A 15,811-nucleotide genomic window follows, 5' to 3' on the forward strand; every position below is an offset into this window, starting at 1 on the left:
AGCACCTCCGTTCATGCACTCTCTTGTCATTTCTTATCAGTTTGACATTTACGTAATGTATTTTCAGCATCTTCCATAGGCCCTGCTTATCTTTTGTGGCATGTGCTTTCTCCAGATCCACGAAGGCAGCTGTTGTCCAGTCCATCTCTCATAAACGTTTACCAGGACACCAATATTCCCATCCACTTTGGACGGTATGCTCAACAGTCAAAACGCCCCTTTTACTGAAGCATTCTTTACTTTCCCATTAATATCTGTAATCAAAAACACTCTCATGCTTCAGTCACATTTCATCATATATTCTTCAGTAGTCACCCAGAACTCCTCTTTCACTCTAGTCTCTAGGGTGTTGCCACTCTGTTGGACAGTGGAAATCATGATCTCAGTAAACGAATATTACCAATGAACGATAGGTTTTAAAAACTTACCTAACATTAACTTTTTGAAAATGTATCTGAATACGCTTTATTTAATGTATTTTGGTCTTTAAATTCAGCGGTTAATGAGTTTGGTGTTTAAATACTTTCATATGAAGAAAATATTCATTATTTTATTGCTTTTAAAGTGTTTGTCTCGATCTCTGAACTGCGGCTAGACCCAGGAAGCTTCTTAGCCCCTTTATCGTGTTTTTTTTTTTTTTTTCTGCGCATATTAATTCTGTACGTCTACGTCAATCAAGGAAACTATACTGGCATTCAGAAAGAGTAGTATAATATGTAATGCAGAACCTAGGTTCAGATTAAGCAGATTAAATGGGTATGTATGAGGTGGTAGGGAGCATCCATAAATCACATTGCACTTGTGTTTGGTGCTCATTGATCCCACAAATATCGATACTAACTGGAATGGCAAATCCTAATCCTATCCACTGTTCATTTCTTTGTAGACAGTATCCTTTATGTCAGCAAGCAGGTTCATATATGACAAATAATTTTAGATACCATGTTATGCTTAAACAAATCACAGATTTCACATTGGTATTTCCTTGGAAAGTATAGCTGAATATATCATCAATTATAGAAATAGTTTCTCAAACCATTCTTTCCTTGGGTGGTGTCTTATGGTTTATGTGACCGTTGGTGAGAATTAAGAAAAGGATGTTTAAATGCTTTCAATTACAATGAAGCACGTATCACGTGTTGTAACTCTATATTTTCTTCGGTGTACAACATAATCTCTGATCAAAGAACTTGTGTAAGACTATGTGCCGTGCTGGTGGAGGTGATGGTTTACTGGGAGAGGAAAGAACAACTAAATACGTAGTCTGGAATTTATATCCCTATTATTGTTCAGAACAGATTGGGGCTCTGCATTTTGCAAAAAGTAATAGAAATGTAAAGATTGGATTACTGTTTCATAAGACACACGAAACATCATGACAAATTCACGCAACTGTCACTGACTGGTTTCATTGTGTATGTCTTTAGCATAGTTGTACATCTGTAGGGATGAAAGTGGTGACACGTGAAGGTAGACAGTTCTTCGCATTAGGAAACTGATGCAGAATTACAAAACTGTTTTCACATCGAACTACCCAGGTGACGCCAATAGTACTTACAGAATGTAGCAAAAGACATTATTTATGTACAATAATCTATTTGGGTTCTTTTATTTCAAAGGTCCTCTGCCACAACAGTGAATGATATTCAGTAAGTGTTACACACACACACACACACACACACACACACACACACACACACACACACACACACACACAGTTTCATTAATTTGTAAAATATCCTATTGTTTTGTGTGCCAGTAATTGATTTGTGGAAAATTCAATTTATCACTCCAGTTAACGGCAGTCGGCGTTGGATGAGAATTAGTTTATCAAACTATAGTTTGTTTTTTCGTCCGCATTGTCACACTGTGAAATATATATATATATATATATATATATATATATATATATATATATATATATATATATATATATATATATATATATATATATATATATATATATATATATATGGCATAGTTAGATTACAGGGTAAAACAGAAATATAAATGTGAGAACCTGTTGTTTTGATGATAGTGATCTTGGCCCTTAGTCAGATGAAAATTAGGACTATAATGTAATTATTGAGTTTCCGTTAATATTAATATCTTTTATGAACACACACACACACACACACACACACACACACACACACACACACACACACACACACAGAACCAGCAGAATTAACAAAAGGCAATGCTACCAGAATAACAAGTCGCGTGTTATTATTGCCAGGGAGGAAGGGAGAAATGGAGAGCACGGTAAACACAGAACCCTTACCCGTCGTGTACTTGGCTTGAGGGATGTGTGAGTGGATAAACAGATGAGCTAACGTCTGGGTGGAGGGATGAGTGAATGGAAGGATGGATGAGAGGTGGATGGTTGAATGACTGAATTGATGGACAGATTGACAATGGAGAACTGGATGGATAGATGGCTTGCTAAGTGGATTTATTTATCGTTTATTGGAAGAAATGGAAAATGGAGAGCTAAATCCATTACTGTTAAAGGATAGGTTAGTGTAATCAAGGATGGTTGGATCAATGGATGAGTAAGTGGAAGAATTTGAGATAGCAGATATACGATCATCAGCCGGACAGAGGAACGATAACTGACTGATCTGACCCTCCTTCATGAAGGACATTTCCTTAAGACGATTGGTAAATCAGTCCGAGAATATGTACTTGAAGGGTTAAAAGGTAGATTAGGAAAGAGGTACAGTAAGTGGAAGCTTGGGTAGATGATCAGATGGATGCCAGTTTGGGTTGATGATTTCTTGAATGGACGGATGGCTGGAGATATGGAAGGATGGCAAGTTGAATGGATAGGTTGAGGATTAAGTGAAATATTGAGTGTGGATGGTTGGAGGGATTCATCTATTGATTTAATTACTGTCAGACTCTTTAATCCCGTAAGGGGTGGCCACAAACAGTTTGCCTCCAATTCGCCTTCCCCTCTACAGTTTGGCTGTCCTCCCTTCAATTTAACCCCCTTTCCTATAATATCTCTTAGCCATTCCTTCAACTCAACCGTGGGCTCCTCAAACTCGTCTCCCCTCTTCCTGCCCAATCCACCTCACTCACATACATACTTTCAGTCAGCCTCTCATTTTCCATCCTCTTCACAGCCCCAAGCTATCTCGAAGCGTTTCATTTAACACTTTCTGCCACATCCACTGCAATACTACAATGCTCCATAACTTCCTTGGTTTGCCTGTGTGTCTCTCGTTATGTCTCCACATGCTCTCATCGAATAGCTCATTTCCTCAACTCTCGCTCTTGACCAGTGTCCTTCCAACAGGGTTTAAGCCTCATTTCCGTATCTTAAAGTGAGGATCACAACCCTGCCATGCAGTGACTTTTTTTACTTCCATGAAGTATATTTCTTTATGCAAGGAAGAAGGAACCAATAGCCAGAAACCCGCAAATTGTTCCCTCCAAAAATAAAGAAAATGCATGAGTAAAGAGAATCAAATTCAATAACAATTCATTTCGAGATGCCCGCACACACTGCGTTTGAAAGACTGGAGATCATAGGCAGCAGGAAATACAGACAGAGGGAACAGAACCAGAGATGACCTGTTGCATACATGATGGATTGGGAGTAACGGCTAACTCTTGCATTAGAGTGTTGGACAGAAACGGGATAAGAATTTGTTGCAAGACAGGTGCTACGTTCCAGCCGTAGTGAAGGAGGAATGCAAGCAGACAGTTCAGAGGAGCAGTGACCATTCAAGTAGCGATAGAAAAGAGATAAAGACGCAACAGTGCGGCAAAGAGACAGAGGTTGACGGAAGCCAGTAAGAGGAGGAGAGTTGCTGAGAAGAGATGTGTGTGGGGAACCTCCCCACACATGAAAGTTGTACTCTACATAGGGTGCAATTAAAGCCCGTGTATAAAGTCAACAACTGTGCAGGGGAAAAGAAGGCACGAAGTTGGCTAATCACAATTATTCTCTTGGAGGCAGCTTCTACAAGAGAGGTAATATGGTCTTTGCAAGATAAATCTCGAGAGAATGAAACCCCAAGTATGTTTAATGATAATACAGAACTGAGCTAGATAATGTAAAAAGTTAGAGGGTACTTCTGCGGAAGATTTTGTCAGGTTGATCGATGTAAGAACTGAGTTTTTAATGAATTTAAAACAAAATTACTTTTACCCCAATCAGAGATATGACCCAAGTCAGACATTTGGTGTGCAATAGCCTCATCCTTTGTTGAAGTAGCTGTTGTGATGGACGCTGCGGGAAGCGAATGGAAAGGTGGAGGGTGGAATCATCAGCATAAGAGTGAATAGGGTTAGATGTACAGCTTGGAAGGTTATTGATGGATAATAAGAAATGAGTTAGTGATAGGACAAAGCCCTGAGGAACACCACCGTTGATCGCTCTAGAAGAAGAACAATAGCCATCTATAACAGTAACTACAGAACGACCAGAAAGGAAGCTAGAGATGAGGGCACAGAAAAAGAGACAGAAACCGTGAAAGGGCAGATTAGAAATTAAAGATTTATGCCAGACTCGACCCAAAGCATTTGCAATGTCAGGTGCAATGGCAAAACTTACGCCAAAGTCCCGAAAGCAGGAGGGTCAGGAGGCTGAAAGGTAGGTGAGAAGATCATCAGTGGAGCATCCCTGGCGGAACCCATACTGACAGTCGGAAAGAAGGTTGTGATAGGAAAGATGCTTGTTAAGAATAGACTCGAAAACTTTTAAAACACAGGATGTTAATGCGATTGGGCGATAGTTAGAGAAATGGGAATGGTCACCTTTCTTTGGGACAGGCTGAACGAGGGCAAACATCCACCAAGAAGTAAAGGTAGAAGTTGAAAGACATGGGCAAAAAAAAGTTTGCTAGGGAAGGGTTTAAGGGTAGAAGCACAATTCTTGAGGACAACAGGAAGGAACCAATCAAGACCATATGCCTTGTTAGTGCTGAAGGTAGTGATGACAGAAAATACATCAGTTGAAGAAATTTTAATGTCAGCCATGAGCAAGTCAGATGGGGGTGGGGGGATTGATGTACCGGGTAGACACAGCACCGGAATCAAATAAGGTGGAACTGGAGTAGAAAGTCTGAGTGAAGAGTTCTGCATTATCGGTAGAAGAAATCGCCAAACAGCCATCAGTGTAGAATAGAGGAGGGAAGGGTGAAGAAGTAAAGAAGTTTGAATGTTTTTGGGAAGGTGTCAGAAGGAGCAGCAAGAGTTCAAGTTGGAGTGTTCAGAGTATTTAGTACGAATTAAATTGTTTTTAGCAGAGCGAAGAAAAGAGTTAACACGATTTCGTGCAGAAACATAAAAAAAGGTGAGATTCAGGGGTGGGTTGCCTCCAGTACCTTTTGTAAGCCTTCTCTTTATTGTGGACAGCATTAGAACAAGTGCGATTACATCTTTTTTTTTTTTTTTTTTTTTTTTGCATGAGTCACAGGATATGTGAAAGGAACGTATGCTTCCATGTCTGAGAGAACCTCCATAATGCAGGAGGCAAACTCTGATGGCCCTTGGCAGTGGAAGCACTAACCATTCCAGAAAAAAATCAAGTAAGTACTGCCTGAGGGCCTCACAATCAACAGCTCCGAAGTGCCACAATCGACGCCTCTTAGGAGGGTCCACAGACCTTACTAGAGTGATAGGACAGATTAAGGTGATATGGCTGTGATCAGAGGAGCCCAACAGAGAGGAAAGATTAACAAGGTAAAGAGAAGGATTAGATGCCACGAAGAGGTCAAGTATGTTGGAACTCTCTTCAAGGCAGTCAGGAATACGGGTAGGGTGCTGCACAAGCTACCTTGGGTCATTAAGGATAGAAGAGATGTAGGCTTGTTCACCAGGTGGATCAATGAAAGAAGAGAAGAACCAAAGATGGTGGTGAACATTAAAATCTCCAAGAATGGAGACTTCAAAGTATGGAGAAATTGATAGGTTATGTTCCATCTTAGAAGTGCGATAGTTGAAGAATCTTTCATAGTTAGTAGACACATGTGATAAATAAACAGCACAGTTATATTTAGGTGGAGAATGACAGGAAATTTGAAGCCAGATTCAGAAGATTTAAGTTCAAGAACACGTGAGCAAGATATGTCTGCTTCACAGCCACCATTGGGTTTGAAATGAGTATAGAGCAAGTAGGAGAATACAGAGAAGGATTAGCTTTCAGTCGGCTGACTCAGAACTTATAAGCGCTTCTCGTCTAGTTTATATCTCACTCAGATTTATTATATTTGTCAAAAATTCGTCAGTTTCTCTCTCTCTCTCTCTCTCTCTCTCTCTCTCTCTCTAGCTCTCTGTATATGGTATATAGATAGATAGATAGATAGATAGATATGGATATATACATTCTCTCTCTCTCTCTCTCTCTCTCTCTCTCTCTCTCCCGTTATATTATATTATATACTATATATATATATATATATATATATATATATATATATATAGATAGATAGATAGATAGATAGATAGATAGATAGATAGATATAGATATATATATATACAACAGAGAGCCAAATTCAAGATCCGTTCATTAGCCCGGACACACTGCGTTTGAAGACTGGAGATCATAGGAAGTAAGAAATAAAGAGAGGGAGACAGTTCCGGAGATGACCTGTTGCATAATTGAAAGACAGAGTAACGGTGAGCTCTTACATTAGAGTGCTGGACTGAAAAGGGATGAGAGTTTGTTGCTAGACGAGTGCTACATTGAGATGCAGGGATGCAAGCAGATAGGTCAGAGAAGCAGTGACCACTGAAGTAGCGATAGAAGAGAGATAAAGATGCAACACTGTGAGGAAGAGACAGAGGTTGAAGAGAGTCAGTAAGAGGAGGAGAGTTAATGAGACGAAAAGACTTTGACTCCACCTTGTTGAGAAGAGCTGTATGTGGGGAGACTCCCCACACATTTTTGTACTCTTCATAGGGGCGAATAAGTCATCATCATCATCATCATGATCCATTCGCGCCCAAGGGCAGGGTGAGGAGTAGCAATGTCCAGACAGCACAAACTTGCCCAATCCAAATAGGCCACACTTCCATTCACAAATCATTCAAGCCCCCGGAATCCTGGCTCTACCGGATTTACCGAAAACATTCACCACATTCCTCAGCTTCACACAAACGTATTCGATTGAGTAAATCCGGCTGCTGCCATGCTCGCAAGGGGTGCCAAAATCCCTGATCATGCACTTCTCCTCACAACATTCATCCAGCCAGCTCGATTTCTTGTCAGTTCCCCAGCCTCACCGACTTCCAAACCTCTCTTACTCAAACACTCATCCACCACATCTCTCCACCTTCTCCTTGGCCTACCTCTCCTCCTCCCTTCTTCAAATTCGCTCAGGTATACCTTTTTCACCACTTTATTGTTATCCACTCTTTCCACATGACCATTCCATCTCAGGACACTCTCTTCGATTCTGGTGTCCACTGACTTCCTTACTCCACACCTATCACGAATCACATTATTTCGTATCCTATCCACCCTCTGTACTCCACATACATTCCTCAGCAGTAAAACCCGTGTATAGAGTCAACAACTATGCATTGATAAAGAAGGTAGGGAGTCAGCTTGACATACCTAATTTCTTGCAAGGGATTTTACAAGAGATGTAATATAATCTTTCCTAAATAAATCTCGAAAGAATGAAATCTCAAGTATGTTTAACGATGATGAAGGATTGAGCTGGATATTATTAAACATTAGCGGGTACTCCTGTGGAAGATTTTGTCAGGTTGATAGGTGTAAGAACTGAGTCTTTGATGCATTAAAAACAACAAGATTATTTTTACCCCAGTCAGAGATACGAGTGAAGCCAGACATTAGGTGTACCATAGCCTCGTCCATTATTTGTTGAAGTAACAACTGAGATGGACGTTGGAAGAAGTGAATGGAAAGGTAAAGAGTGGAATCATCAGCGTATGAGAGGATAGGGTTAGATGTGCAGCTTACAAGGTCCTTGATGAATAAACGGAAGAAAGTTGGTGATAGGACAAAGCCCTGAGGAACACCACTGTTGACATATCTAGAAGAAAGGTGGCCGTCTACGACAGCAGCTATAGAACGACCAGAAAGGAAGCTATAAATGAAGGCACAAATAGAAAGATACGAACCGTAAGAGGGCAGTTTGGGTATTAAAGATTTATGCCAGACTCGATCGAAAGCCTTTGGGATGTCAAGTGCAATGGTAAAGCTTTGGCCAAAATCACGAAAAGAGGATGACACGGAATCTGAAAGTTACATGAAAAGATCATCAGTGGAGGTCTCTGACAGAACCCATACTGATGATCAGAAAGAAGTTAGTGATGGGAAAGATGCTTTAAAATTTGTCTGTTAAAAATAAACACAAAAACTTTTGAGACACAGGATGTTAAGGAAATTGGGCGATAGTTAGAGGGTTCGGAATGGTCACCCTTCTTTTGGACAGGCTGAATGAGAGCAAACTTCCAGTAGGAAGGAAAGGTGCAAGTTGACAGACAAAGGAGAAAGAGTTTACCTAAGCAAGGTGCAAACAAGGAGCACAGTTCTTGAGGGCAACAGGAGGGACCCCACCATGCCCATATGCCTTGTTAGTACTGAGGCCAGTGACGGCAGAAAATACGTCAGCTGAAGAAGTTTTAATGTCAGCCATGAGGAAGTGAGAGGAGGGAAATGATGGAGGAACAGCACCGGAACCTTCTAAGATGGAATTCGAGGAGAAAGTCTGAGCGAAGATATCGACTTTATCAGTAGAAAAAATAGCTACAGAATCGTCAGAGTACACAAGAGGAGGGAAGGATATTGAGGTAGAATTGTTAGAAAGGGTTTTGGCAAGGTGCCAGAAGGAGCGGGAAGAATTCGAGTTGAAGAGTTGAGAGCATTCAGTATGGATAAAATAATTTTTAGAAGAGCGAAGAACAGACTTAGCAATTCCAGGCAGAAACATAAAAAATGTGATACAGGGGTGGGTTGGTTCTGGTATCATTTAGTGGCCCTCTCCTTGTTGTGGACCCCCCTGGTGGGAACCGCCTTGTCGTGGTGGGGGGGGCTTGCGTGTCCCTGTGACCTGGCAAGCGAGGCTAGAGGGGGCTTCGGCCCCTGCTTCGCTCCTCTTGGGGGGAGAGGGCTACTCATGCTAGTAAGGTCGTCCGTGAGGGACCAGACTAAATGGTTCCCGGAGTTAGGCTGCCAGTGTGGGTCAACAGTGCTGCCCGCCAGAGGGATCACCTTATGAGGTTAACCTGCGTTGGATGGTTGGGTGTCTGGGCTGGGATGAGCTGGGGAGAGAGGTCTTAGCTCTTCTGTGGGCAAACTTTCGGATCATGTGGGGGTTCTTTTCTAACCGAGAAGCCCCCATGAGGACAAGGTACCCCGCTTGCGACGGCCAGCACTCGGTCCCCTCGTATTCCCAGGAGGCGGTTGCTCCTGGCCCCTGGAGCCATTTATTACCAACCCATTCTATATGGATACAAACACTGAAAATGCCATTGGTCCTCGATGGGAGGTCGCCCAGACCCTCGAGACGTCACCCTCTGGTCGTGATGGTGGTTCTTTGGAAGTGCAGGCTGGAGCTCGCACTCCTGCTGCTGCTACTAATGATGCTGGTAGACCCCGCGGGTCACCTATAAAGTCTTCCGAGATTTCTTACACTCTGGATACTCTTAAGCTGATTAATGTGTTTACAACTCTTTCCTACCATGCCATTCACTCTCTTTTCAAACCGTTTGGAACAGTAGTTCATATCCATCTAATATATGATGATGACTGTAGGTCCAGTCGGTGTTAGGTGACCTTTACTTCTGGTAGTGCTGCCAAAGCCGCTTATGAGGCAAGGAATTCTCTTTCTCTAGGGGAGGCCAACTGTACTGTTGAGTTGATCCGATCAAACAACGTAATGGATTGTGAAAATGACTATTGCCCCAACATCTTTGATGATGCTGAAGAGCGAGTTCCTAAGGTGCGCCACGCCCCCACACCTTACTGGTTTGTGGCGTATTATAGAGAAGGGAGAGGAAACTTCAACCACGCTGCTAGGTATCTAGAGAAAGAAATTGGAGTGCTTCCTGAGGTTAACCTCAAGAAGTATGGTAAAGGAGTGTTAGTCGAGCAAAGGATCTGACACAGGCCATGATGCTCTTCCATCTACCTTGCCCTTCTGATGGCCTCTTTGAGACCATCAAACCTCATCGAACGTTCAATTACAGCAAAGAGCGTGTCTATAATCAGGATTTGTATGCTTCTTCAGAAGATGACATTCTTGATTTGTGCCCTGATAATGTCCAGCGAGTATCAAAGAACAGAGGAAATAGCAACATGATCGTCTTCACCTTTTATGGTCCTTATCTCCCAGATTGTGTCAAAATTGGCCCTCTGTCTCTTCAAGTAAAACCCTTTGTTGACCGTCCCCTGCAGTGTTTCTCATGTTATGAGTTTGGTCACGGGAGGAAGAACTGTACAAATCGTTCCCGGTGCGGTCATTGCTCTGCCCTGGACTCACACCCTACTATTGAGTGTGAGTCGGATCCCTCTTGTTTTTACTGCAGGGAAGCTCATTCCCTACGTTCTCGACAATGTAGGAGGTACTGCCTTGAGCAGGATATTCTTCAGTTGGCTAACTCACAGTTCATTAGCCTGGGTAGTGCCAGACGGGAACTTCTGTTTAGACAAGAGAAGGATGGTGGGGCTAAGATATATGCCTCCTCCCTCTGCCCTAATTCTTCCAACTCCACATCTGGTTCAGCTTCAGAACCTTCTCACCTTCCTTAACCAACAAAAGTTTCTTCCCGCTCTCTTCCAATTGCTTCTTATATTCCTGTCCGGAATAAGTTTACCGTTTTGTCAACTGTGTCAGATAGGCCCTCCACAGCATCCTCATCTGAAAGACCAGAAACATTAACTACAAGAGTTCATGCCGCAGAAGTCCATGCCCCCATGGATTCTCCAACAAGAAAACCTAAAATATTTAAATCGCATCAGAGGCACCTTGGACATTCATGTGAAACACTCGACTCAACAGGCATTCATCCTAGCCCGTCAGTTGTCTCTGCTGAATCATCAGCTGCCTGCTCTGTTGAGTCCTCTGAGCCTACAAAGACAACCACACACATACGTTCTCCGGCTAAGCAATCTCCAAGTTTTCCATCTCAGTCACACCAGAAACGTCCCCGAGGGTCTACAGAGTCTCTTGACTCAACGGAAGTTCCACCTAGCAAGATTCCTCTGGGAGTATCAGATGGCCATCAGCAGAAGACACCCAATTCATATGTGAAACCTGCCCCTAATCGAGAGAATAAATTAAACGCTGCTAAGCCTACCTTTTCTTCGGAGTCCCGTGTGTGAGTCCTGGCTACTGCACCAGGTACTTCAGCACGAGTGCCGGTCTCCCCTCTAGAGGCTCGTCAGGGCCCCTGCATTCCCGCAAAACTGTTGACGTACCAAGTAAAGTTGGCATCAGGAAGTCCAATTCTTGGACTCCCCCAAAATCCTGCACTAAATAGTCATCTTCAAGTTCCTCCAGTGGAAGTTTCGTCTGAAACTCTTAAGTTCCCAGTCACCAAATCTGATGTTGACAAGTCCGTGAGGAGCCATCGTCTGCCATTGCACACTGATACCAAACGTGTGCCTTCATCTTCCCAACCACGTTATGGAAAGGTTGGGGCTTCTGACGTTAGCAGGTAATTTTCCATTCTGACATCTTACAGTGGAATTGTAAGGGTCTTCGCTCTAGGTCTGAGCAACTAAAAGTTCTGATGCATGACTTTGATCCAGGTATCGTTTGTCTCCAGGAGACCATGTTGGGCCCTGAGGTATACAATCCTGGATTGAATTATGCCTTTCACGGGTCTCCCCCTTTGCCAGGAAATCGTGTGCATGGGGGTACAGCAATAATTGTTCACAGGTCCTTGCAGCACTCTTCTGTTCAGTTGCAGACGACTCTTCAAGCTGTTGCTGTTACGGTTGTATTGGAATATTCGCTCACGGAATGCTCCTTGTATCTTCCACCTGGTGGTGGTTTCAGTGAGCATGACATTGAAGACTTAATCCGTCAGCTTCCTGTCCCCTTTCTCCTTCTTGGGGATTTTAATGCTGATAATCCACTCTGGGGTGGTATAATTTTGGATGCTGGTGGGAGGATTGTAGATGACATACTCCAATCATAAAATATCTCATTTTACAATGATGGCTCTATGACTTACCACAATGTCTGTAGTGGAGCCTCCTCCGCTATTGACTTGAGATTGTGTTCTCCCTCCATCCTAATGGATTTTCATCGGTCAGTAAATCCCTTTCTGAATGGAAGCAACCATTACCCAATCCATTTAAAGTGTGTGAAAAATGTTCCTGCTCATTCCTCTCCTAGGTGGAGGGAGTGGGAGGCTGATTGGTTGAATTATAAAAATGGTATACTTCTGGCTAGGCCTTTCGAGTCCTTCTCTAGTCACTTGGAAGCCTATGATTATTTTGTTGCTGTGATTATGGGCAGTGCCTGTGTGGCCATCCTCATGTCAAAAGGTAAACTGCGTCGACCTGCGGTCCCCTGGTGGAATAAAACCTGTGCCATACTAAGGAAAATTACGAGAAAATGTTATCGTCGTTACAAGACCAGAGGCTCAGCTGCCACGCTCCAAATTTACCAACGTGCCATGGCAAAGCAGTGTTGCTACTTTTGAAAGGCCAAGCGGAACTCCTGGATATCTTACATCAACGGCATTAATTCTTAGACTCCCTCTAAGGTTATATGGAGGAAAATTAGAAAGCTTTCAGGCAAATTTATCCCATCTCCCAACCTGACATTGAAAATAGGTGACAACCTCATCACTGATCCTGCTGAGGTTGCAGAGACCTTAGGGAGGTATTTTGCTGATGTCTCCAAGTCCTCTCGAATATCAGGGAATGGTATTCCTGACATGCCTCTACCTTCTCCGTCTTCTTGCAATGCTGCCTATAATGCTCCATTCACACTCCGGGAACTGGAAGACGTTTTGTCATCGATTACCTCTACATCTCCAGGTGAGGACAACATCCTCTATTCAATACTCACAAATTTGCCTGTTATGGCTACAAAGTTCCTCCTAAGGATCATTAACAAAATTTGGGAAACGGGCATTTTCCCTGCCAGTTAGAGAGTTTCCCTCATCATTCCCATCAGCAAGCCAAACAAAAATCCCTTTTTGGCCACCACCTATAGGCCTATCCCATTGACCAGCTGTGTTTGTAAGATGATGGAAAAGCTAGTTAATGCAAGGTTAGTGTGGTACTTAGAATCCGAAAAGCTGCTTTCTCCTTACCAGTTTGGGTTTCAGAAGAACCATTCGACATTAGACCCCCTCCTGATCCTCTCAAATAAAATCCAGCAAAGTTTTGCCAACCATTGTCAGACTATTGGGGTGTTCTTTGACCTCGAGAAGGTGTATGACACAACCAGGCACACTAGTATCCTTCTTCAGATGTCTCGATATGGCATAGAGGGAAATATGTTTCACTTTACCCGCTCCTTCTTGTCAGAACGTTACATTAAGATTCGTGTCGGAAATGTTGTAGCCAGCCCTTATAGGCAAGAAGAGGGAGTTCCCCAAGGCAGCATTCTTAGTGTCACCTGTTTCGCTGTGGCTATCAATGGAGTTCTCGATCAGATTTCCCGCCTTGTGTTGGGCTCCCTGTATGCTGATGATTTGGCAATTTGTGTGTCTGGCTACGATGCAGTCGAGATTAGTCATCACCTGCAGAAGTCCATATATACTATTTGTCGTTGGGCTGATGATAATGGTTTTTGCTTTTCACCTTCCAAGACTGTTGCAGTCTGCTTCACTAGAAGCACATGCCAGGAGATTGTCCCACAATTAAAGTTAAACAACGACATCATCCCTTTTGAGAAGGAGGTTAAGTTTCTGGGTATGATCTTTGACTCACATCTCTCTTGGTCACAGCACACTGATTATCTGAAGCTTAAAGTCAAGAAATCATTAAATATCCTAAGGTTGGTCTCTGGTTTTGATTGGGGTGCTGATAGGAACTCCCTTCTCAGGCTCTATAACTCTTTGTGCCAGTCACAGATTGATCACGCATGCCAAATTTATTCCTCTGCATGTAAGACCAAACTTCATGAGCTTGATGTGCTCCACAATTCGGGACTACGACTGTGCTCGGGTGCCTACTCCACTTCCCCTGTGGAGAGTTTATATGTAGATACAGACCAACTTCCTCTGGACTTACGCAGGCATGAGTTAGGGCTTCGCTACATTGCGCGAATTAAGAGCAATAGTGACACCAATCCTTGTGTTGATGTTCTGTTGCACTGTGACCCGTCTAAGTTCTGTGGTCCAAGAGCCTCTATACCATTTCAGATTCGCATACTTCCTGTGGGTGACGCATCACTGAGGGAGCAAAAAATTGAACCAGTAAGCTACAGCAACCTCCCTCCTTGGCTCATTCCAGAACCTAATGTGTGTCCCAAAACCGTATGTAGAAAACTCTTTTCGGATGAAGAAACTAAATCGAAGTTTTTACGCCATGACCTCCTCCACAGAGACTCAGTAAAGTTGTATACTGATGGCTCAAAGTCACCCCTTGGTGTAGGCTGTGTTGTCGTCCATAAAGGGGGTGTGCGTCTTGGACGGCTTTCAAATAATGCATCTGTTCTCACTGCTGAACTAACTGCTATTGAGAAGGCTCTTGAAGAGGCTTACTCAATGCCGGGAAAGACGTTTACAATATATTCAGACTCCTATGGAAGCTTGACTACTATTAAGCATTTTAACACAAGCCACCCTATAATAAGGAAGATTCAGTCTTGGCTTTGGTGCCTGGCTACAAAGTATAAATGTGTTTCGTTCTGCTGGATACCGTCACATGTTAATCTCTATTGGGACTGAGTGGCAGGCGAGATGGGCTTCCCCCTCCCTGGCCAATAACTCGTAGTATAAAGAGATTCGGCCATCGGTCTATGCCTGGTCATCCTCTTCTCAGGCTTGTCGGGGTTTTGAGACGAGGTTGACTAGGCTGCGGATTGGCCATACGCGTTTGACTCATGGGTTCCTTTTGGATCGAGAGGTCCCACCCCAGTGTGACATCTGTCATGTCACAATAACTTGCAGGCATTTCTTATTGGACTGTCCGACCTATGCCAACTATCGGGCGAAATTTTTAACAAATAAGGGATCCCTATCAGTTGTTTTAGGTAATAGGGCACATGTTTCTAGCCTTATGGCGTTTTTAAAGGAGGCAGGGCTATACTGCAAGCTGTGATTAGTGTTGTCATAGTTATGTTTTAGGGCTTGCTTTCTGCAACTGCTTTCATTTTACCTACGATTTTAGTTACATGATTACTGTGTAGTAGTTTTCTCTATGTTTATACTCATTCTTTTAAACTATCATCTTTCACATCTCACTCATCAAAGCGCTGAATGACCTACCAAGTCCCAGTGCTTGGCCTTTGGCCTAAACTTCATATTCCATTCCATTCCATTCCTTGTTGTGGAAAGCATTAGAACAAGCGTGTTTAACCCCTAAAACGCGGGGCGTCGCGTTTGCGACGCTCGCCGAAAAGGACATAACGGCGGAGCGTCGCGTTTGCGATTCGAGTTAATTTTGAATAAACGCGGGCAAGGATGTTCCAGCTGGTATTGTCTATCAGTACCATCACCCTTTAGCTACAATTAGCATACTTTACCTTTGTACTACTGACCTCCGTTGTTGCCAAGTATCGCGTTTTTCCCTCCTCCCCCCCCATCACGGCCCGGCCAGCCTGGCTGTGATACATGGCAGTACTCTGACTGCTCAGAACTGTAAATCTGCATTCTCCTCTCACAAGCAGTTTATGCTAATAGGAAACGCTTGTTT

Source organism: Coenobita brevimanus, chromosome 72 (assembly GCF_032717465.1).
Source record: "Coenobita brevimanus isolate Jiangsu-jjx chromosome 72, ASM3271746v2, whole genome shotgun sequence".
Classification (NCBI taxonomy): Eukaryota; Metazoa; Arthropoda; class Malacostraca; order Decapoda; family Coenobitidae; genus Coenobita; species Coenobita brevimanus.